Source organism: Hoplias malabaricus, chromosome 8 (assembly GCF_029633855.1).
Source record: "Hoplias malabaricus isolate fHopMal1 chromosome 8, fHopMal1.hap1, whole genome shotgun sequence".
NCBI classification, from domain to species: domain Eukaryota; kingdom Metazoa; phylum Chordata; class Actinopteri; order Characiformes; family Erythrinidae; genus Hoplias; species Hoplias malabaricus.
The window spans coordinates 13,772,956-13,797,222 of NC_089807.1; the positions used below are offsets into that span (position 1 = coordinate 13,772,956).

General features: G+C 39.6%; 1 protein-coding gene across 4 annotated transcripts in view; it reads left to right on the forward strand.

The window, feature by feature from the left end:
- The first annotated feature begins 14,114 nt into the window (after nucleotides 1-14,114).
- Nucleotides 14,115-24,267, forward strand: part of zmiz1a (zinc finger, MIZ-type containing 1a) — a 144,420-nt gene continuing 134,267 nt past the window's right edge. For all 4 annotated transcript variants that reach the window (XM_066678777.1, XM_066678778.1, XM_066678779.1 and 1 more), the window contains exon 1: nucleotides 14,115-14,273. The gene's annotated coding sequence lies outside the window, so the exon portion shown is untranslated. The remainder of the gene's footprint in view (nucleotides 14,274-24,267) is intronic.

Consider the following 24,267-nt stretch of genomic DNA (forward strand, 5'->3'; position numbering starts at 1 on the left):
GCCTTGCTGCATGGTTTATTCTTGCAGAGAGAGCAAAGACATACAAGGAATTTGTATATGTACAGCTCCCAGTCAATACACATTTATGATAAGTGCAGTCTCCTCTAAGAAAATCTTACTTTACAATCCCTGTATGGAGCAGCCTCCAGCCTTTCTCCACTGCATTGTACCGCACACATTAATCCGTCCAATGGGGAGTTATTCTGAGCTGCAGGAGCTACTCTGTCCCCCTCTCTCTTTTGCAGAGGTTCAATGGCAGAAAATCCATAGCCCTTCTAAGAGGAGGAATTCCATTAGATAATAGATATGGAATCCATCTCGATTCTCCACCTTATCTTCTCTCAGGGTGAGAAATCAATACAGAAGCTTCAGCTGAACCGCCAACAATAACAATAAATTGATGGCCGAGTGAGAGAGAGAGAGGGAGTCTGGGGAACCGCCATAATGGAGAAAATGCTACACTCCTCATAGGTAATGGTCATAAATTAGGGTGTGTTAATTGTGCATGCAGTCCTCCAAATGGGGAGGAAGGAAAGCTAAAGCATCTTAGGACAGCTGAAGGGATGGAACAAAAAAAAAAAAACACTTTAATTTGCATTTAGAAATGATCACACTAAATCGTTTTGATGAGGAACTAAGTGCACTTCTGCACAGGAGCAGATATTTCCTCTTGTTGAAAAAAACGTGTGTGTGTGTGTGTGTGTGTGTGTGTGTGTGTGCGCATGCTCAGAGCGGGCTGGGGTTGTTGAGTGTTGTGGTTTCCTGTTGGAACACTGGAGCTGCCAGGTGTGGTGTTTGCTGTGGCTGTTACTAAGCAACACATACCTAACAGCAGGGAAAACTGAGAGTGGACGGGCCGAGAAGTGGATGCCCTCCCCAGAATTACCTCCAGTGTCCCATATCAGTCCAGCTTAAGCCCTGACCAGTCCTATTCCATGTTCTGATTTAATAACATAGAGCCTTTTGGGTTTATCTTGACTATATGCAATGTACATCCACTGATATATTATGTACTACCCCATATCATCCTGATCCGTCCTAAGGCATGCTTCGATATCAGATATTCTTTGACTGAATAAAAGATATTTTTCATGTGTTCTCATATTGCGCTGGGATATTATGGCTCTGCAGGATGCGTCTGGTTGCCGTAATACCCCTCTAGTGCAGAAAATTTCTTACAAAACCATCGGCTAGCCACAATGAATTTTGTGGTGTGAGTGTCACTTCAGTATTGATCGAAACCAGATTTGAATGCAAGCCGTGGATGAGAAATGAAATAATGTGGTGTACCACACATGCTCCTCGTATCAGCCTGTGTCACAGTGAGTTGGGGTATTTAAGCTGAACATAACTTGTTAAACTAGCCCAAGAGTTGGCTTTGGTTTTCTCACCCAACAGTAATATATCTGAGAAAATGTTTGATGGAGGACAAGTGTACATACCAGCTTAACAAATTTAGAGGGCTGTGTAAATTGAAAGTGAGAAAAATGTGAACATATGTGTTATGTGACACTTATGACTCACAAAAGGAAGTGAAAACAGAACAAAAAAAAGACTTCATACTATCGAAGAGTTTCCTCAAAATATCCACACTTCTTTCTGAGGTGTGAGGACAATGTGCTGCTGAAGTATGTGTCAGATGGTGAGTTTAAATCCAGGCCAGTACCATCCTAAAGAACCCTTCTTAAAGCCCAAGTCAAGAGTTGCTGATGAACACAACACTGCCAAAAAGGTAGTTTGATGTTCCTATATGAATTTGGTTATTACATTTTGTCCACACATATAAGCCTATTTGTCTTTACAAATGTATTCATTGTAAATTGAACAATATTTAACAACATGTATCTGTGAATGTGCATCATATACTTGGTATCATTTGCCAGTAAAAGACAAAATCAAAACGTAAACACACCTGGAGACGGTTATTGATTAGTCTACCTATTGATTACAATAGGAGTTGCCTCTCAACAAATGCAGCACAGATAGTGCCTTATAAGGAAGCTGGCCTCTAGGCACAAAAGGAAGCTCACTTCTGCAGCAGATAAAATAGTTAATGAATGTCAGAAAGAGCATAGAGTGGGGGCATAATGTTAGGCGCTTAAAGGGGAACACCACTGATTTCTCACATTTTATGAATCATCAAAAGTCATTTGTAGAGGTTTAATATTTTAAATGTATTATTCTGGAGGAACGTGCTATGTCAGAAATGTATATAGTGGGAGCCAAAATGACATATGAATCATTTAATACCTTTAAACGTGGGTTTCCAAAGAGTTATTAGATTAAAAGGTTAGTAATACACTGATGTCTTAGAACATTGTTTTGTTCTAATATGTTGTTTTTATTTGCTCGTGGCAGGGACCTACATACAGAGTGATGTAAGAATAAACAACATGCAGAACTACTTTTACTGTTCTCAGAAATGCATACAGGTACTCATAGAACATGTTTAGGCAGCAAATAATACGACTGTATCTGGGTTGAAGTTTATGATCACTGATTCTTCTTACCGCTCCTGAAAATGAATTTCTTCTGGCCAAGCTCCTCCTGAACACACCATTTCACAAACCACTCTGACTTACCTTTAATTAACAGTTGAATTCATGCTATTGAGAATACGCTGGATATTATAAGTTATTACTCCTACTGGATCCATCAATTATGTTTGTACAATAAACAAATGGCTGAGCTGTTCGTCCTTCACCATACAATGTCTCTATAACATGTTACACGTGTCTTTTGTAATAAGAGGTTTTAGACTCCTTAGATGCCTATTTTAAACACCTTGCAAAGAAATTGCTTTTCTTTCTTACTGTGATTTAAACCATATACAATTTTGCTGTTAATTCACATTAGCTCATAGACTCAGTAATAACCCTATAGAAATATGCAATGTTGAGAGAGTAATAGCTAATGATCTGCAAACACAAACAGATAAACATACATGATTCATATGCTACTGTGTGCTATGAGCTTGTTAAATGCTCCCCCACCCTACCCCCTGCCACACACAAACACACACACACACACACACTGCCAGCACTAGGAGCATTTTAATTAATTACGTCACTGGAGTCTTGTGGAGTATCATATTGATTTCTGAGCTAGGGCTTGGTTTTCTTGTGTCAGAAAAACAGCGAGTGGACTGCTGCTTTCATTCATGAGCCTTGACATGGCATTACTGACATTACTGTTCTTCTTTATGGTGTGACAGTCTGGTGTACACACAGAACACATTGCAAAAATCATTATGATATAAGCCATGGTGCAACTGACCAATTATCTTCTGATATGTTGTGGCCCCTCTGAGCTGGGAGTCTTGGGGCAGGGCTGGAATTTGCCTCATTTACCAGTGATGTAAAAGCGACAACCAAAGCGGGCATTTGCTACGAATGCAACCACATGCCAAACTTACCACATGTGGCACATGCAGCTAACAGAGGTTATTCTTGTGATTAGGAACATGTTTTCTGCCACTTTATTTATTTATTTACGTGCCTTTTTAAAAAATAAGATATGATCTTCGGAGGAAAACACTGTCACATTCTCTGACAAATTGCCATGTGCTAATGCCCAGTTAGCATTCTGATTTTAAGAGTGTTAGGTCTATTATTTGGTGACACAAATGTCTGTGAGTGCCTGTGTTATGCACATGTATACAGGTGAGGCTGTTTGTGGTACAATTAAGGCAGCAATGGAAATATCAAAATGATATGCATATTTCTGCTGTCCAAAAAAATAAGTAAACCAGCCTAATAAACAAAACATTTTTTTTTACTATTTTTTTACAGCTTTTCTTCACATTTTGTGAACATTTCCTGATGAATAGAAATGCTGCAATAAAATCTCATGCACATTAAATTTCATTCAAATTAGAATTACTATGCTGAACAGTGGAATTTTGGCTTAAAAACACCCTTCAGTGAAAATTAAGATCCTTAATTAGTTAAAATTTCTTGGTGGTGTTTAAATACAAATGAGCAAATGAATCAGCACCATGGCTGAGTTTTTCTGCTTTTTTTAGTCTGCCAGGGTTTCTTACATCACAAACCTAATAACCAGTTCTGACAAGCTGTGGAGTGGGGCTTTTGAGCTACAAGCAAGTAGTAAGGGTGAGTGACGATAGAAGCAAGGACTACCTAATCACTGATCTTTGTTTATTGAATGAATTCAATATAAAACTCATGACACTTTTCACATTTTTCTTGGAAATTATATTCTGTATATAATATTGTTTTAAGTAGAGATGGGTTTCAGGGATTTAATTGATTACCAGTGTTGCATATTTTAAAATCCATAACTAACTAAGCTAACTAAATATCAACCAACAAAACTCCACCCTGATATTTTGGGAATTTTATAATTCATGAATAAGCTCCAATAAGATCCTTTCATAGTCCAAAAAATGCAACGTGTAAAAGAACTGTGCCTTTAATGACTGTTCTTACTAAATAGATTCAGATAAGTCTGAAATACTAGTTCCCCCACTAGTCTAAGCTTATTTATAGCTATTCAGATTTTAACTGAGGAGAGTCACGGACACTTAGCTCACAAGTTGACCCAGAGTCTGATACTTTCAGTGCACTAATTCTACCTGATTGGCTCTCTGTACATCTGAGTATATGTACTTCCATCTATCGTTTGTACTGGCTCTGGTAATGGTCTGAAGTGAACTGCCTCATTCTACATGACGTGCCAAAACAGCAGACTTGTGATTGGTCCTTTTGTGTGTCAGTCAAATTTCGTTTCCTGTGGCCACGTCTCCCTAAAGAGTCTGGCAGTGGGAACTGGCTTCTTATTCAAAGTTTCCGTTCTGCCTTAAATGGTGCAGAAGATTCACGCCAGGCCATTTAAGGTGGAATAGATCATTTGGAGAAGCATCTGTGTGTAAGCTGGAGGGGAGCTGTAATTAGAAGCTCTAAGTTAGTCTTGTAAAGTCATGTTATTACAAAGCCTTCATTAAATGTTTAATTGAACCTTGATTGGTAATATTTGATGTCTTCATATTATTTAGCCAAATGTTTATTATTTTAAAAAGTGGGGATTTGTGGGGTAACTTATAAAATGTGCATTCATGCTTCAATGGCTGCATGAAAACTGAGTTCAGTGAACACTGCTGTTGTGTGGACAACAGCCAGATGTCTGTGTGCTTAATAACATTTTACAGTTGTATTTTTTCAGCACGCATATGTTAACGTGCTTACACCCCACTGAATACTTGGTTCTCAGATTCATGATTTTTGTTCTCAGAATAAAAGTCATTGCTTGGTTCAGCTTTACAGCTTTCTTAATGCTTTATACTGCCTCTGCTCTTTTCACAGATCCATCTAAACTGGCAGAAGGAGGCAGAACTACATTCATCCTTTCAAACCAAAGTCAATAAAAGAAGTGATTAAAATCTGTGCGAAAAAAAAATCTGTGTAAGTGCACTGATATTGCTTTAGAAAGGGACTTTTTTCAAAATACTACATATGTGATGCTGTGAAAATAAAGACATATGTTATGCCGGTTCTGTAAGCATGTAAAAATTAGAACACTATATATGTACAGAGCAGATTTATCCCAAAACATTTTGCAATGCAATGCAAAATTTTTTATTCTTAACCATTCTTAAATTAGCATCAAAATCTGGACAAAAATTATTAAACTAACCTTATTATACCCCTAACCTTATATTCGGATTTAATCAAATCCCTCATCTTGCTCCTTAACATTGGTCCTAAACCTAACCCTAAATCTAATATAAATGAGAAATTCCACATAGTGTGTTAATATTTTTGAATCAATTAAAATGACGCTTCAAACATTTTAATGAATAACATGTTAATGGACTACAGGGCTACAGGAATATTTCCATTAAATGATATTCACTATTAACTGATTTGTGAACTCTATCATTATATTATAAAGGTTTTTGCAGTATTTAATTGACAATTAATCAAGATTAGATTACAAAGTCATGGAAGCAGCCTGTTTATTGAATTGTATCAATACAAATATCTGATGCAAACTGATTATTTCTGGTGCATGTGTTTGGCAGAGTGCATATTGATATGTGAGTTTGATGGATTTAAACTATAGGTGTTAACTGTGCTCTTACTTGTGTCACAGACATACTTTGTAACCTGCTTGTCATGTCCAAGAAGAGACACCCGAGCTTCAACCTTCAACGGAGTGGAGGCTGGGTGATGCCCCCACTGCGATGCTCTGCTTCTTTTACTGGTGCTCAGCCAGCAGATGTCAGTCTTCTCTGGAGTATCAGGGCAAGCTCCCAAATGCCATGGCCCTGGAGGGAGAGGGAAAGGCCCAAGGGTAAAACATGAGGTCAGGAGATAAAACTCACTAAGTGAGCCATTAGACTGGATTGGTCTCAACAGCAGATACACACACTTACAGTTCATTACAGTGGCATTAAGTACATGTAACACTCGAGGCACCCTCTTTTCATCTAAAGCACATTACTTGATCACCATGCAAATCCAGCTCAAAATAAAGTGACCATGAATTTCAAATGGCAGACACTCATCTCTACAATAACAAAGACCTGGTTCCTGTAATAAAGCCTGGGAGGATGAGAGCAATCATTGTCGCTGTTGATTTATTTTGCTGTGGAACTATTTGACTGAAGATATTGTGCTAAACAAATAAATTGTATCAGAATGTGCTTATGATGTGGGGAATAATGCCTCGTTTCAAAAAAGGTCAACCACAATGAAGAGATTCGTACTCAGACACATATTTCAGGCTATGCAGGAAATCAAATGAACAACGGCAATACATTCAGACCATCTCTCAGTCATCTCTTTGAGCCTTCACACTGCTTATCTTTTATGATGGTGTAAGATCTTGGAGGCAGCCCTGTCTTTCATGTAGCGCTCAACACAGAGGGAAGACCACCCTCGCTAGCAACTGAGCTCGAGTTAATTTCATCCCACACAATGACACAATCTCAGAGGCTGCGTAACAGCCTATTGTGCACCCCCTCTCCCCCAGCCTGGTTGGCGGGAGGCATTAGCATCGCTGTCATTGAATCATCAGAGCCTGAGAGCCATCACTCCTTTGAAGGATTAACTTCATTAGCATGTTTTCATGCCACTTGTACACTAATTGCCCAATTGAAGCGCCCACTTGTTGTGCTGGTGAAACATGCCTGGACTCAGGAAAGTCGAGCAAGCGGCTCTTGTCTTGAAGGCCTCATGATGTACATGCTGTCTTTTAACGTGCATTGGCCCAATAAACCTGTAGAATATTAACTTTACAAGTAAACGGCTTGGCCAGATCAGTCCAGTTCTTATAAAAGGGTTCTTATTCATTTCCACTTCTGTCTGATTTTTTTGCCGTGAGTAAGAGTTGAAGGATTAAGTGTAATTCTAGAATATAGTCCGATCTGTATGTAATTTTTCACATGTTTATATAGTTACAAAGCGCATATTCAAAAAATGAGCCCTAAACTAAGGCATAATTGTCTGCTGGAGTCACGCTAACAACATGATGTCATATACAGAAAGGTATTCTCCGTCTCAACCTGTCTGCTCATGTCAGCTCTCCCGTAATATGATCCACTTCTAAAGGCTCTGAGAAAATGCTGGTCATTCTTAGACAAGGGCTTTATTTATTTCATAGATTCAGTCCCTCGGCGCTGCTGCTATTTCTCAGCCATAACAAATGAGAGTATTCATGAATGCATGTGAATATTATGTAATGGGGATAACACGAGCACTAGAAACAGATTCGCTTTTACTTGTTTTTTTTAGGTTTGGTCTTATCTCTTGTTGCTGCAGTGTTTGATATGATCTTGTCTTTTGATATTCTTTCTTTCAGGCCTTTCTGTGATATCCTGTTTTCTGCTGCTAGATTTGCAGGAGGCCGCAATAATGGTTTTGCGGCTTAGCCCTCAGTAAGTGAAGTAGCCAACAAGTCGGATTTGCCTCTTAAACGGATATCTAACAAACACCGTTGTTAAAAATACCAGTGTGACTCTGCTTCATTTCCTTCTGTTCACTTGCATAAGAGATAATGAGTGAAAATCACACAATATGATTATGCATTCAGTTGTTTTTTTACCAAATTCTTTCTCTTTTTTTTTCCTAATGAAACATCAAAGGCCAGTTGGAAATCATGTTCCCAGCAAAAAATCTGACAGATTAGCAAAATCCCTGAGTGGAGGCCTGACAGATTTAAAAGGCTGTGTAGATCAATGCAAACCTGTTTACTGCAGCTAAGCAATAATTTGATTATTGTCATTCTAAATAAAAGAAGACATCTTCAGTGTCATGCCAGTACAGAATATCCTTTTAGATTATTGCAAGCCATGCCTTATGCATTTTTGTGTCTCACTGAGAAGGTTTGAAATGCTTGTCTTACAAATTTTAGATTACTCTTTTTTTCCCCGGCTATAAGCTGTTTACATCGTGCTCTTTCAGAGGCGGTGAAGATGTGTTGATTCGTTCAATGGAGACAACCAAAGACAAACAGGAGCAGGTGACTATAACCATTACCCTGGGTAATACTTTCTAGCTTCTTGATCAGGTATGTGGTGAATGGCATTCCATGCATTAATAACAGGAAGCACTGTTTATAATGAACCACATTAATTGTTCTCTGTTATTTATAATGTATGCTTTTGTTGTGTACCTTGCATTTTCCCATGTGATAAATCTCATAGATTTGTAACTGAAGCTGCAGTCATGTCACTGTAGTAGGAAACACTATCACTTGTGACTCATCAGAAAAATCAGCTGAGAGATGTGGCTGTGCTTAATCTACTCTTAGTTAGGGAACAGGAGGGGAAAATAAATAACCTCCACCCGTAGTTCTTCATTAAGAAGTTCGAAATGAACCTTAACTCACTCTCTGTCTTTACAGCAAACCCCCCCTCCTTTGCTAGAGCTCCCTCCCCCTTTACCCTCCTTCGTGCATGGCCTGAGGGAGCAGTTAGCTCTCTCAATGCTCTTGCTCTATTGTGAGCACACATTGATTGCCTCTACCCTCTCCAAAGCCAGCCGAGCCAGTCAGCATGGGGTACAGGCTGTCTGCTTTATCTACTACCGCTCACATTTTTCACTGAAATAAAAGAGAGAGAGAGAGAGAGAGAGAGAGAGAGAGAGAGAGAGAGAGAGAGACTCCACCACAGTTCCTCTTGCACAACTCCTGCAAATAGTTGGTCAGATGCATCTCTGTCTATCTGTCTCTCTCTCTCTCTCTCTCTCTCTCTCTCTCTCTCTGTCTCCTGCCTCTACTTTCTGTGGCTGGGCTCTGCTCCAAAGAGGATCAATAGTGTACTTAAACGGATTTCTCTTGTGTCTTGTTGTCAAATACATTGCGCACCTCTGCCTTTCTGCGGGGGCCTAATCTTTGTACACTACTGTATCACCTCACCAGTGCCCACTCATTTTGCCCCTTTATCTGCATTTTCGGTGTTGTATTGTTAAACATTTTCATAATATCTTCGTCTCCCTACTGTGTTAATGGCAGTTTGGCACAGGAGCCCATATTTCCTCACCGGAGGCCTGCGAGGACGATAGTGTACTGTGTAAAGCAGATAGGAGCTGTAAATAATCTGTGAAAGCTCGCTCTGTGTGTGAAAGCTTATGTCAGCAGAACTGAAACTCTCCTTCCATCATGTAGCATTGAAGCCCCAGCAGCATCAATCATTTCCCCTGTGATTGTCAGGGAATTAGCTGAGCTGAGGTACACTGTAGTGGTCTGGTTCAACTCACCCTGGGCTGAGATGCACCTCAACATGTAACCTGAATACATTGCCTATACAAATGACTTTTTAAAAGTCGAACGCGGACATGAGGGGAAAAAAACTCATATAGCACTGTCATTAGACATAAAAAGAAATTACAGCTGACATAATCATTAGGTACAAGTTCTCAAATTAAAAAAGAAAATTCAGCAAGATATTCAGAAATGTATTATAATAACAAATCATTCGCTCCCCACTCATGTGCACACTACTGCCACTTTAACTCTTCCATACTTCCACTCTTAAATCCAGTGAGTTTTAGCTGTGTCCTCCTTCATATGCTGCTCCCTAAGATCTCACTGAGAGTGTTGCCCTTCAGAGAGATTCACAAATGTAAGTTCAGCGCGGTGGTGCAACAGATAGTGTCACTGTCACACAGCTCCGGGGTCCTGGGGTTGTGGGTTCGAGACCTGTCTCAGGTCACTGTCTGTGAGGAGTTGGGTGTGTTCACCCCGTGTTTGCGTGGGTTTCCTCCCTGGAAGGGGCTGGTAGGTGGATTGGCTGTGCAAATCTCTCCTTCATGTGAGCCTGTGATGGACTGATGTCCAGGCTGTATTCCTGTCTTGGATGAGGCTTTTACATAGGATAAATTAATGAATTACATTTTTGAAAGTAAATATATATATAAAAAAACATATTTATATAAAGAAAGACCGGCGAATTGAAAATAACACAACAACACCAGAGTTTCCTAAAATGAAGTACAAAATATGATTAAAAGCTACCTTTAGCTATAAAGAGATAATCGGATTGTCCACAGTGAGAACATACTCAGGATCATGGATCTGAAAGGATGTGTAGCCATAATGAATCTGTTACTGAGAAAATGGAATTCAAAAAGAAGGAAATTGGCACCATAACTGGATATCTGAGATGTAGAGTAAAGTTTTACAGACTGATGATTGCAATTATGTTACTGGGATTACTGAGATAATGAATAGCACAAAATGTATCCAGCTTCTAAGACTGAAATTTGGAGGTTCATACAAGAAATTATGTCAGTGAGAAAATGAAAGTGCATTTCCTGCCAAAAAATAAGCTGTGCTACACGCAAACGGTGGATAAACTAAATTCACAAATAATGATATTGTAGTTGTTGAAATTTCTAAGGCTCTGGAGCCAGCACCAACCTGATCAGGATGAAGCGGTTACAGAAGAGGAGTGAATGAATTAATGAATGAATTAATTTCAATATAGCATTCTGTTTATGTTTTCTGCCTTTCCCCCTCAAGTTCAAAAATGAATAAATTGTAATAAATGGCTGTTCTGACTTGAAATGAAAAAGCTGAATGTGAATTTGCAAAGTACTGTTTGTGAAATAAATCAGCAATATATAATAAACATTACAATTTAGTCCCAGTAATAACGGGTTAATTATTCTTCATCAGTTGATGCACTGCATTTATGCATTTACTAAAGCATAAAATCAGAACATTAAGTTCCAAACCCGGTCCTCACATCTGTGTATATGTATAAAATTATACAGCGATTCAGTCAAGCTGAAGTCTCTCCACCTATAGTCCATCCATCTTCTTGGCAGCCATCTGGCCATATTGTTTCAGAACGCAGGAGTTGAGGGCTTACCCATGAACACCAGGAGTTCACACAACAACTGGCTTTGAACTGAAGTGTGCTGTTCATTGACTGCTTGTGTTTTCTTTCCTCCAGACATGATGAACCCTGGCGACTTTCAGCGACTTCACAAAACCATGATTAATGGTCCATAGCGCAGGATATAATGAGCGGCCTAAAAGGTATATGACAATGGCGGCTGGGTAACTCACCATAACCAAAGCTATGCTTTGATACTGATGTTACATGGGCATGCCCTCTTTGGAAACCTCAAGCACAAGTCTTTGTCTGCACAAATTCAAACATTTAGAAATTCAGGATATGTTTTATGACTTTGAAGATTACATTGCAGTGATGTTGCACAGAAGAATTTGCTAATTTATATCATTTGACAGCAAACATAATAAAACAAATCTGATAGTATATTCAAGCCATGTGAAGGGGAAAAAATATGGATCTGATAAAGCAGTGCTTTGACATTGACCATAGCACCTCTCTCTTGTCATTTGGAACATCACCATCTTCTAAGAACAGGACAGAAATAAAAATGAATGAGTGCCTGAGACCAATGATGTCATCTGCCAGATTTATCCCTGCCAACTTAGATAACTGTACAGGAGCTAGTGTCCTTGAGACAGAGTGCTCAGAGAAAATGCCCTATGCATTAGTGTCAAAAGCCTTGCAGTGGAAAAGCTAAGGACACTGTTCAGAAGATACTGCTAATGTTTTTTTTTTTTGGGAATGCACTGGGCGGATCCTGAAGAAATACAGCGAGAAAGGGAAGCCAGAGAAATTGAGGTTAAACCCTCATAAATATACAAAGCCAGATTTGCTCTTTTAACTTTAATAGACTAGGACGAGTGGAGGCTAGATTTAGGTATTTTGGAGTGTAGTACGGCAGACACTTTAGGAAAGTAGTTTACTCCAAATTGAATAATTAACCTTTATTATTTAGTGCATATAACCTGCATGTCCCATTGCACCTTATTGATATTCTGTATTAATTAAGTGTTATAATACTTTTATGCTCGTTCATTTGCTGTTTTATTAGGTTGAAGAAACTTGTGGAGAGAAGAAATGAGTAAGAAGAGAGGGACAGGACAAGGCAGAGAAAAAGGATGTGGAGGAGCTGGAGGATGAAACTTGTAGAGAGGACAAAGAGGTGGATGAGTTTGTAGAGGAGCAAGAGGAGAAGGAGGTGAATGAGGAGGAGAATGCATGACAGGAGAGGAGAAGGGTGTTGATGGGGTGAGGAGAAAAGAGGAGCAGGAGAAGGAGTCGAAGGCTGGCTTGGAGACAGGATAAGTAGGAGGAGCAACAGGAGAAGGAGGTACAACAAGAAAAGGAGGGTGAGGTAAAAACATGGGGGCAGATAGAAGAATGAAGGAGGAGAAAGGAGAGTAGGACCAGAATGAGAATCAGGAGGTGAAAGGATCAGAGACCATAAAGGAGGAGGAGAACATGAATAAAATGGAAAGGAGAAAGATATTGAGGAGTAGGAATAGATTTGAAGGATGAAGATGAGGAGGACACCGGAGAACAGGTGGAGGAGAAAGAATAGGATCAGAAGCAGTAGCAGAACCAGTACGAGCGAGATGTGGAGGAGCAGAAGGAAGAAGCTTGTGGAGAAGAGGGGGAGGAGCAAGGGAAGGAGCAGGGGCGGTAGCACAAGGAGGATGAGGAGGAGCAGAAGGAAGTAGCTTGTGGGAAGGAGCAGAAGGAAGAGGACTATGAAGAAGCTTGTGGAGAAAAGGAGGAGCAGGAGGAGGAGGAGGAGGAGGGGCAGTAGGAGGAGGATGAGGAGGACGTAGGAGAGCAGTAGCAAGAGACTTGTGGAGAAGAGGAGGAGCAGGAGGAGGACGTAGGGGAGCAGTAGGAAGAGGCTTGTGGAGAAGAGGAGGAGCAGGAGGAGGAGGAGGAGGAGGTTTGTGTGTCTCATTGTTCCCTGACGTCACCGCCAGGCCGCTGCTGCTCTCTCCAACATGTCTTTGTTATTCAGAGCCTGAGCGCGCGCGGCCACTCGCAAAATCCGGAGCGAGGCATTCCCTCCATCTGCGCGCGCTCACGGAAAGCAGGGCAGACGGGATTTGCTGCGAATGCGATCGTGAATGTGTGTGCGCGCGCGCGCGCGTGTGTGACAAGATAAAATGTGTCACTGTGAATAGCAATCTGTTGGTGTGCACAGCCTCATATAGTAATTACCATCTTAGTAACTGCTTTTTTTTGTGTAGTAAGACAAGTTTCTTTTTTTAGGATAGTTCTTAACAAATAATAAAATAATCAATCATTTTTTTTTACAATTCAGACACATGTCAAACACAGTGACACGTCCGAAATATCTTCCAAATTAAAAATATATAAATATCTATTTATCTACTGAACAATTTATAACATGATCAAATGTATTTGAACAGCCTAATACACTTAACACACTTATTTTCTGTTTGAGGCCAACGTGAACACACACCCATAGATAATTGATTATTATAATCCTTCCACTCTAAAATCGGTTTCAGTATATAATGCAGGTTTACAGCGTAACGTGATTAGGCTACATTAAAAAGCCACTGAAGACTGACATTGTTATCGCGTCGAATTAATTTTAGTAAAACAAAAGGGATCCTAGAAGGAGCCTTAAATGGAGCCATAAACGCTGGTAAACCGTGGTGTGGATCCGCTCCGGTGGCCGAGCCTGGTGTTTGTTTGCTGCTCGACTCTGGGACACATTTTGTCAGCAGCCGGCAGCATGGCTCTGTGGTAATAGAATAGCCGATGTAATTTGACACTTCAACTTGCCGTGCACTACGTTAGTTGATTCAGGCAGTCACACTCCGGCCAAGCGCTGTGCGCCTTTTCCCCTCAGCACTCAGTGTTTGTGAAGTGTAAAGGACAAAAACACTACGCGGGAGGATATTAAGTCTCCGGCGCCGAGATTTGACTGGATCTGAAAGTAAGTTCCGAATCCCTTTTCCCACCTCATGGAGCTGGAGAGCTTTGTGTGTGTGAGTGTGTGCTCTTTGCATTGAGCGTGTTTTGTAGCTGAGCGCTAGCTCCGACCTCGGCTAACAATGGAGCAGCAGCAGTCACTTAAAGAAGCCGCGGAGCAGCGAGGGATCCGGGCTCGTGTTTGTTGAGCTCGGATTAAAAAGCGGGAGCTTCTCGCTCTTCACCTTGGACTTTACACGGCGCGGTGTGTTTGAGAGGTAAAACGACCCTCAGCCCGCGGTTGAGGATGTGTGTGTGTGTGTGGTTTGTTTTGCTGTTTTTTCTGGATACTGTTTTGAAGAACGCGGAATTTGGCTTTTCCTCCATGCGCCGTTGAACGGTGTTATTCACGCTCTCCTCCACATCTCGAGCACGTTTGGTGGCGGTGCGGTGTTCATTGTTCCGTTCACTCAATGTTTTTTGGGCTGGTTTTATTTGGGATTTTGAAGAGCTGTTGATACGTTGGGACAAAAAAACCTCTCGATAAAACACTCCACGCTTCTCTTCACGCGAAGTTAGCTGTCTGCAACTCTATCTAACTTGTAAGGGAGCTCTTGTAAAGCCGCGAACGGGGGAAATGTGCGTTTGTGTGCAGTCGAGCTGCAGCAGGAGCCCGCTCCGTGGCTCGGAGATTCCGCGGGGAGAGGAGCGGACAGTCTCGGCTTTGAGAGCAGCTCTCCACCGCGGAGGACCGTTCTCCTGGCCGAGGAACAGGACCGAGTCCAGGTTGCACTTCGATAACTCAATATCTTTACCAGTTGGAGAAATAACAGCCAGACCGAGGGGGTAAATGCTAAGTGCAAAAATAACCAAACGGCCCTTCCTCCTTCGTTAGTGTGATTCGCAGAGACGAGAGGAACATGACTTCCACCACCGCAAGACGAGGGCAAGACCAGGGCTACTGGTGTTAGCCTCAAACAACTTCAGATTTTTAACATTGAAACGAGGGCTAGACCTAGTGACCCAAGTATTAAAACACTCGTCAGCTTTTAAAACGAGCTTTTGATTCGTAGTGTTTCTAGTAATAACATAGTAACGTACAGAGAAGTAACTGCTATTCCCTGGTCTTGAACCCATTTACCGTTTGGAAAAGTTTACACGTTCAGAGAGAAATGGTTTTGGTTCTTTCAGTGCTGTTTCACTCTAGGAAATATGTAATATATGCTTTCATTGGTCTTTGCACTTTTTTTTACCATGTAATGACAAATGTTTGGCTACTTCTTAACTCTGTATAATGTCAGGCAGTGTTTACACAGCTATGTGGATAATGATAATGTAAAAGCTTCCTTTTACTTCAGAGTTAACTGCCTTTAGTACAAAAGTGAAAGATTATATATATATAAAATAATAATATATATATATATATACAAATTAGTTCGACATGAGTGAAGTATAGTACTTTAACCCGAATCGTTTTACTTGAGAAGTAATCTGTATCAATCGTGTAACACAGGTGAACAAATTATAATTAAGTAATAAATATATGTGAACTGTTCCCTATAGGCAAAGAAAATGTTTTTCGAATGCCACACACCTTTCAAACCTTTGTCAAGCTCTCTCCATCAGCTTGTATTTCAAAACTGCTAGGCAAAGTGATGTCCTCATGTCAGTAGCTTAATTTGCTTGAGTCAGGAATAGAGAATGTGTCTGGGAGAGGAGTTTATTTTACTCACTACTCCAGACTGGGGCCCCAGGTCGAGGATCAGTTTTACCAAGGGGGCAGGAGCACTGCTGCCCTGGTCGTGCCTTTCTCATGTAAGGGCAAAGAGAGCATGCAGCATGCTGTAAAGGACACCAGGAATGTGTGTGTTTAGAGAAAGTGTTTGGACATGAGCTGAAAGAACAAACTTTCGTTTCACAGACCTGGCTGTGCTTATGCTATCAAGCAAGAGTTTAAAGGAATAACTAGGTGTGTCATTATTTGAACATTGCTTTGGACACCTACTAAAGACAGCTCAGCGAATGTATTGGTCTATAAGGAATAGTGCTACATAGACTTCAATGAATCTGTTTACAGTGGCCATTTATTTATATAATGAGCTTCTAGGTGGTTGTCTAGCTTAAAGGCTGTATTACATGCTTAGGTATTGATTAGTAATTTCATAATTATTGCCTAATCAACAGGTACTAGATTTGTGCCATAAAGATTGTAAATGCTGTAAAAATGTAAATTCATGATTAAAAATAAATACATTTTGGATACAAATTTAAAGCATGCTGGTTTGATATGAGAGCTAAAGTTCGTACTAACCAGTTGTGTAAAGCAAGTCTAATTCTTCATCTCATGCTAAGTATTCCTTTGATGTTTTTCTATGTGTTGCCTGTATTAATAATGTAGTCGCAGTAAGAGACCTGTTTAAAAGCAGCTAAACACTAATCAGTGTTTTGACAGGTTGACATTTAACTGTTAGTGCACTATTGTGAGTAGTTGTGAAATAGTTGGCCCACGTTTATTCATCTCAGCCTTCTCGTCACCAGCTGCACACACCCACTCTCAAACATAAAGTCAGGCTTTGTGTCCATGCCACGTGCCCCACTATGGAGCTGCATAGCACTGTTTGTTTATTCCCACATGTAAAATCAGCAGCACTCCTTGACCTGGTGATTATTTTCTAGGTGACTTGCAGAATTGATCATGATGAGTATTAAACAGTGTTAAGAAAACAGAGCTTTAACCTTTAGATATTAGTTGTTATCTCTAGCTTTAAAAAGCATGATGTAGGTTGTTATTACTAATTCTTGCTTGTAGGGGTAGACGATGTGGCCAAAATTAATATCAAAGTATATTTCTTAGTTTCAGTCGATACAATATCAATATCCATATACAATAAAAACAAGACCATCACACATAAACCTCTTGGCTTTGTCAGTATATTTAAACTAACTTTATAATTAGTCAGAGACAGATGCTGTAAATGATGTATATTGAAATACTGAAAATATCTTATCCTATAAAATCATATAATTGTTATTGAAACATTATATATTGCAATATATTGATAGTGAATTATTGTGAAGTCATTGAAAACTGGCAAAATTCTATCCAACTGCACAGATTTTGTCTTTTTCTTCAAAAGTTCTATTTTATCTGTTTCTAGTATGCTTTGAATTCGCGTAAAAGTGAGATAAAAGGCAGAAATTTAGATGTGAACCAGACAACGCAGCTTGCAAATTGGTTGTAAGTGTAATGAATTCACAATGAAACGCCACATCCAAAATAAATGCCCTTAGCCCTTAAGGGTTACTCCTTTGTTCAACACAGTCTTCTATAACACTGACATTCTTCATGTGCCAAAAGTCACAGTTCAGTTGTGTGGCCATAAACTCTTCAACGCACTGTAAGAGTACATAGTTCATGACCTTGTTGATGAAAAATGAGCGAGACTGGAGTTACTTAGTTGCTTTAAATTCAAACATATCTGGGAAGACCATGGTGGGGTTCCTACTCTAGGTCACGTCCCCATAAGAGTGGCTTGTTGAAGGCTGCCTCCAGCTATCAGTCTGACAATGCGACCATAGAGGCATTAGGATGTGATGTGCAAAGCATTAGCTAGCTTGTGCCACTCTAAGTGCTTCGCCCTCAGATAGGGACTTCCAGGCCCACGCTGTCACAGGCTCATGCATGTTTGATTTGACGTTCTTTGAAAAATGAACGCAGAAGATGTCACAATGACTGTATCCCATTTCTGTCAGCAAAAGAGCAAGGACCCTGAATCATAAACGACACCCAACCACTCTGGCACAATATGTGTGCTTGAAACTTGGCATTGGAGGACAAAATGTTCCTCCTGCACTCAAGATTTTGCTTGATCACAAGTAATTACCTTCACTTTTTTGGGACTGATGAAAGCTCGCTGTGCTTTGAAATCTGACTGTTGTGCGGCTTATGAATCCAGCATGAGTAAAACAAACATTGTCTTCCAACTGTTTCTTGTGACAATGGAAAATTAGTCCTAATTCACTGAGCTATGTTCTCCATGTCAAACTGTTTGGCCTGGTGCTCTAGTCAGACTTGTTTATTAAACAGCTGTGAGGTTGTGATCATGCTCAAGGGAATTGTCAAATACTCTGTCTTAAAGAAGCCCTAAACTCTGGGAGGAGAGCTTGGGATCAGCCCTTCGTTTACAGAGGCAGATAACTGTTAGTGAATGTGTTGCACTTAATGTAGATTGCCCTTGATTGCACTTTGCCATCTCCCATTGAGCAAAATATACAACATACGCATAAGGAAAAATAATGCAGGTCACTAAGTCTTTTGTGGGCCTAGACCCAGAACAGATTGGCCATTAATTTTAGTGAACCGTGTGTCCTTAGAACTTATTACTAGAGCAATATTTTCACTGAGGAATTTTAAAGTCCTTACTCATATTGCATGCCAACACTTCCGGTCACCTCAGCGTATCTGCTTTAGTTTTAAAGCTGGTAAATGTAAAAACAATAAATGTGTTATTCAGTTGATTTAGAGGCGACTCCCTGGCGCTCTAAGCATTTTCCTCATTTCTTGTTCCTTAGGTAAGTGAGGGTTCTTTTACATGTTTTCTAGCTTTCTTAAAGTCTTTAGACTTCCACATATAATTTCCTCATTGCTTGCAGTTGTGTATGTACTCAGACTTCATGTTATTATTGGCAACACATTAATTTGTCTGCTTATGCTGTGTTTAAGAGTGTTAAACTTTTCCAATATATTTCTGAATGGTCAGTAAAACTGAATTGCTTGCCAATAGTTCCAGTCTCTTAGTTTGCAGTAATTCCAACATTCATAAGCCTATGAAACATGCTTGTTTCAAATTAAGGCTGATGTTTGTCTGGTTGCATTACATTCCCTAATCATATTATTTAAGCAAGAGCCTTGATTAATCAGTAATCCACCGTAGTCTGAAGATATATGCTATTTCAACTCCTAGCTCTCATTTCTGGTGTAAGCCACTTTCACTTTCAAATTGTAATTTAAATATAAATATAAAAAGTATTTGTTTAAACACCTAGGTTTTTGATATGGTTCATTTTGAGGTTCTCTATTTCTATTAGCGGTATGGTGGCGTTTGGTGTGTGCTCCCTGTGTTTTTGTGGGTATTCTCTGGGTGCTCCGGTGGTAGGTGGATTAGCTACTCAAGGTTAAGTTTTACGTAGGGACCTGGGGAATGTCATTGTACCACAAAATGTCAGCAATATTTATGATGGGTATTCACTGAATAAGAAATCTTGGTGTAAATAACAAAACAGGGTGTCGCTACTTGATTTGTATTCATTACTGTTCTGAGGAAAGTCTCCCAACAAAAACTTTCTTGCCCTCAGTGACTGTACCTTCTAATCTTTCATAACAGGTAGTGGGTGGGATCATGGCAGAAAACTTCACTCACTCATAATTCTTCTCACCATTTTTACAACTGCTTTTATAAGCTATGTAAAGGTTGTAACTCTCTGGAGTGAGTTAGATACACATTCATAACTCGTATATAGGCTGCTATTGGGCACAAAACCTACTTCTAGCTGCCAGAAGTTCGACTCCTTCAGGTCACCTTGTGGATTTGAGTGTGTTGTGTTGTTTAACACCCGAGGTTTGCCACATGCTTGAACAACTCATCTGATTGGTGCCTTATGTTACAACACTAAATGAATGTGCCTCCATTCTCAGGAAAACCTGCGGAAAATTCCTTTACCACAGGATGTGAGGGAATATTCCCCCACAAATCAATTCACACATGATTAATATAACCTGGGGTATTTTTACTGTTTAATGACAGTAGGTAAAAGGCTCTTGAATCTTTCCTGACAGGAGCATACATTTTGGACAAATGACTGAAACCGTATGTTCAGACGAGGATAAATTCACCGGGATAATCTGATAATAATTATATTATCCCCATATCCACAGGTAAAAGGAATACCATCCAAATAGGGCTTTGACTTATCTGTGATACATGATGCCATAGTAGTGGAGTCATTTCTCTTTCAGAATGTTCTGTTTCAGATGGCCCACATCAGGTATCATGCTTATGTTATTAATGATTAAAATATTAATTTCTTTCCAAACAATTGGTGCAGTAAACGCTCTCTGCAGCAAAAGAATCAACCAGCATTTTTGTTACAACCATGGCACAAGCTCTGGAGGACATAAAGGCAAGGTTCACAGTCCTAATAATAATATTAATAATAAAAAATACTTTCTATAAAATTCTGATGTTTCCTCACCATTTGCTAGATCTCCAATCTGTTTGCACACTGCTTTAACATGTTTATGGAGCCCCAGTGTCTGTAAATGAGTAAAAAAAAAATAGTCTCTGTCAGGTATGCTAGACTCTCTCTCTCTCTCTCTCTCTCTGGTCATGACAGAGGTATTTGGGGGTTTTAGACAATAGAGAGGACTGAGATGGGGATATTGCTCTATTCCTGCTCCATAGGTGGGTAATTTTGACTTATATTTGCTGTTTTTAATCACTTAATGTGGAAACATCTCCAAAGTCAGGAGACGACTAACTTTGCCAAACATTGCCAAAAGTGCTACAGAGTTAACTCAAGTTACAAATGAGTTTCTGTGGTAATTCAAACAGTGAATAAAAACTTACAGACAAGTTAAACTTCAGCCACTTACAAACATTTCGTTCCACCTTAAAAGATATGGTCCTTCTAAATGTGAACTATAGAGAACTGCATTTCATTATCTGCACTTCAAGTGGAGTAAAACACTTTAAACACTTATGCAAAAGACTAAGTATTTTTTAAATTTGGATATCACTGGGCTTCTAATACGAATTATGTACACTTTAAATCAACCTTTTTAGGCAGCTTATTTCCTTATTTTTGTACGTTAAAACCACCCAAAATGCCCAAACACATATAGGACTAGGTTTTTCCTGACATTTGTCTTCTCTGGATTATTTTTACATTAATAATGATAATGTCCACTGATTTCTATTTTAAGGGAAAATTAGACAAAGTGTTTTTAGCTCTGGTGGGAATCTTGCAAGATTTCACCATAAATTAGTCAGGGTGCTTCCTGAGGGGCTGCTCAAACGTGAAAATATTAGCACTCAGTATTGGGTTTTTTAACAAGTGTTACATTTGTATGCATTTATTCATGCAGTGCACAAAAGCACCAACTGCTACTCATACATCTCCATTCATTTGATGTATTGAAATATTGCAATGTATTCCATCATGTGGAAACCTTGGACCCTGTCAGTGTGTCTGAGCTGTCTGTGTCTCAGGGTGCTAGATTTCCTTCAGCCCTACTGTGAGGGAGGTACAATTACATTCAGTGTGGCCTCAAGGTATTCCTACTTTCGTCTTCTCTGACAAAGCAAATGAAGGAGAATCTACTTGGAATGTTTTTTGTCCCCTGTCCAAATTCAGAAGATTCACAATTTAAAAAGAAACAACACGTTTGCCATGTTGGTGCAGAAATTTTGCGCAAGGTGAGGTGAAATGAAGGCAGAGTGAAAAGCAGTTGCAAGGCATCACAAAAACATGACGAATGGATTCTGGTAAATGAAAGTCAGACCACATCCAATATAAAATTGTTGCTTCTGTAGAGCAAAACAGAACAGAGGATTTCAGTTGAAACAATAAAAGCAGCATTTCATTTCAGATTTAAATCAGTTGTTATTAACTTCAGAAAATGAAGGCAGAAAAGAAAAGGCAGTTTCATCTGGGAACACACCTCTTGCTCCACAAATGCATTTCATGCATCAGAGCCTCTGTGCAGAGCTCATGAGGTGACAGCTGTAAGCAACAGAGAGACATTCATAGAGTCCTAGTGCAGTCTCTGCAGCAGATAGAGCATGATAAATCCAGAGGCGTGTAAGTGCGTGTATGTCCGAGCTCAAATTGGCATGCAACTCCAAGCACCACTTCCCAGGTAAGTGCTGGATCCCTTGACTTTTAATGACTGCCCCATAAGCCAGGCTTTGGGTACCCACTCAGTGCCCTCCCCTCCCGTTCACCCTGCCAGTGCAGCCAGACTGCTTCACACTCTTATAAGCTCATGTCTTTTCATTTCTCAGCCTGGGCTTTCCAGATAAAGAGCCACATTTGGAACCCCAGTGTGAAAATATTATAAAATGGAATGTCTGGCGAAGCATTTTTTCGTCGAGCTGAAGTGGAGCCGTGGGCCGATCTAATGCGGAATAGATTTTATGATCTCCCAGTTTTTCGATTTTTATTCATGCAAATGGGAAAGGAGTGACATCTATGCTTAGTCACCCTTTTAAAACCAATTTTTATGTGTTTAGAAACAGGCGGCGTTCCAACGTGGTAAGGTTTCTGTACTCTCGTAAAGCACTCAGAGGCACCAATCTGGGTGCATGCAGCCTGTCACTGTCTTCCAACTGCAAACAGACACCCGATTGTCACTCTGTGGCAGAGGAGTGCTGTGCTATCTCCCAAAGTGAAAGCAACTTGTTGTGTTTTTGAGGAGACCTGACAATAGCCTGCATAAATCACCATACATATTCAAATATATATCCCAGAGACAGGTGTGCAAGCTGTTTGCCTGAAGCAGTGCTTTTCCAGAAGCGTGTTCTACCAGAGCATGCCTCTGGTATAAGTGTACCAGAGTAATACCCATGTTATACATGGTCACTTATGTTAGGACAGTGTCCACAGACTGTTAACACTATATGTGGTCAAGACACATTCACTTCGTTGTCTAAAAAGGCAACCGAACAGATGTAATTGGCTTATATTTATTGATATTTATGCCATCTTTAAAATTCTTCAGCACATTTCATTTGGAGTAATCATTAAGAGGCACGAGCACAATAGTGTTGACCACTGAATTTATCACATATCCATGAGCAAAACAAATAACATTTATTAATGTATTAACATGCTGTTTGCACCTAGGACCTTAATTAGTTTTAATATCTATACAATTGACTGCTAAATTAGAAGTGTTATTATAATCAACATAACACTTTCAGGGTAGAGGTGGCCAACATGACAAAATATATTATTACAGTACTTTTAGACGGAACTAGACAAAGTACTAACAATACCACCATAAATCCTATTTCTATATATTTTTTTGGGTTTCACAAAAGGCACAGCACAATTCCAATTAAACAGGACCAACTACATGTATTGTGCTGTTTGTACATGTTGGGTAACTACTGACAATATTTCCAAATTTCAGAAAAGCACATTATGGAATAGGGGTGGGTGATATGGCCCTAAAATAATATATGTTTATATGAATTATATTAAATTAAATATATTCCTTATAATAAAGGCTTCTTGCATTTCTAACATAACACAATGGTTTATTATACATCTGATATTTTGTAACCAAACCACCACTTAAGTCACCTCCCCTTTTTAGGAGCAAATTCTTCCGGCACTTTCCACCATGCTAATGTGTCTAATTCCACCGCACCTGTGTCTAAATGACTCATGTAAAGAACGTATATCATAGTACAGGTAACTACATGATGAGATGACGTAAACAAGTCAGAATATCACTAATGTCATGATATAGATTTTTTATCGTTTTAAAATTGGTCACGATCTTATTGCGAACGTTACGATATGGCACTGCTCTATTATGAACTAATGTGATATAACACGAGAAAAATAAACCAAGATATTGTTCCCCCAGTTTCACAGTATGCACAGCTGGACCAGGCTTTGTCCATTGTTTTTTTTCTTAATCATATACAGCCTAGCCCTGGTATTTCTGCAGGAAATTTTAAAAACTCACATCGTTCATAGGCAGTGTCTGCGATGATGTTTCAAAATTCAAGATACCTTTAGACTCTGGTCACAGAGAGGCTCCTTTAAAAGATTTTATATGACTTAGCCAACTTTCCAACTTTAATATTTCTTTTAAGTGCATGTTATGCAAAGCAAAAATAAGGGGATTAGTCTAATTGTGTGTTTACAACAATGATACACTGTGATTCTTGCCAAATATCATCTTCAAGAAGTAGCCCATTTGTCACTGTCTCTGTTTTTAATTAACT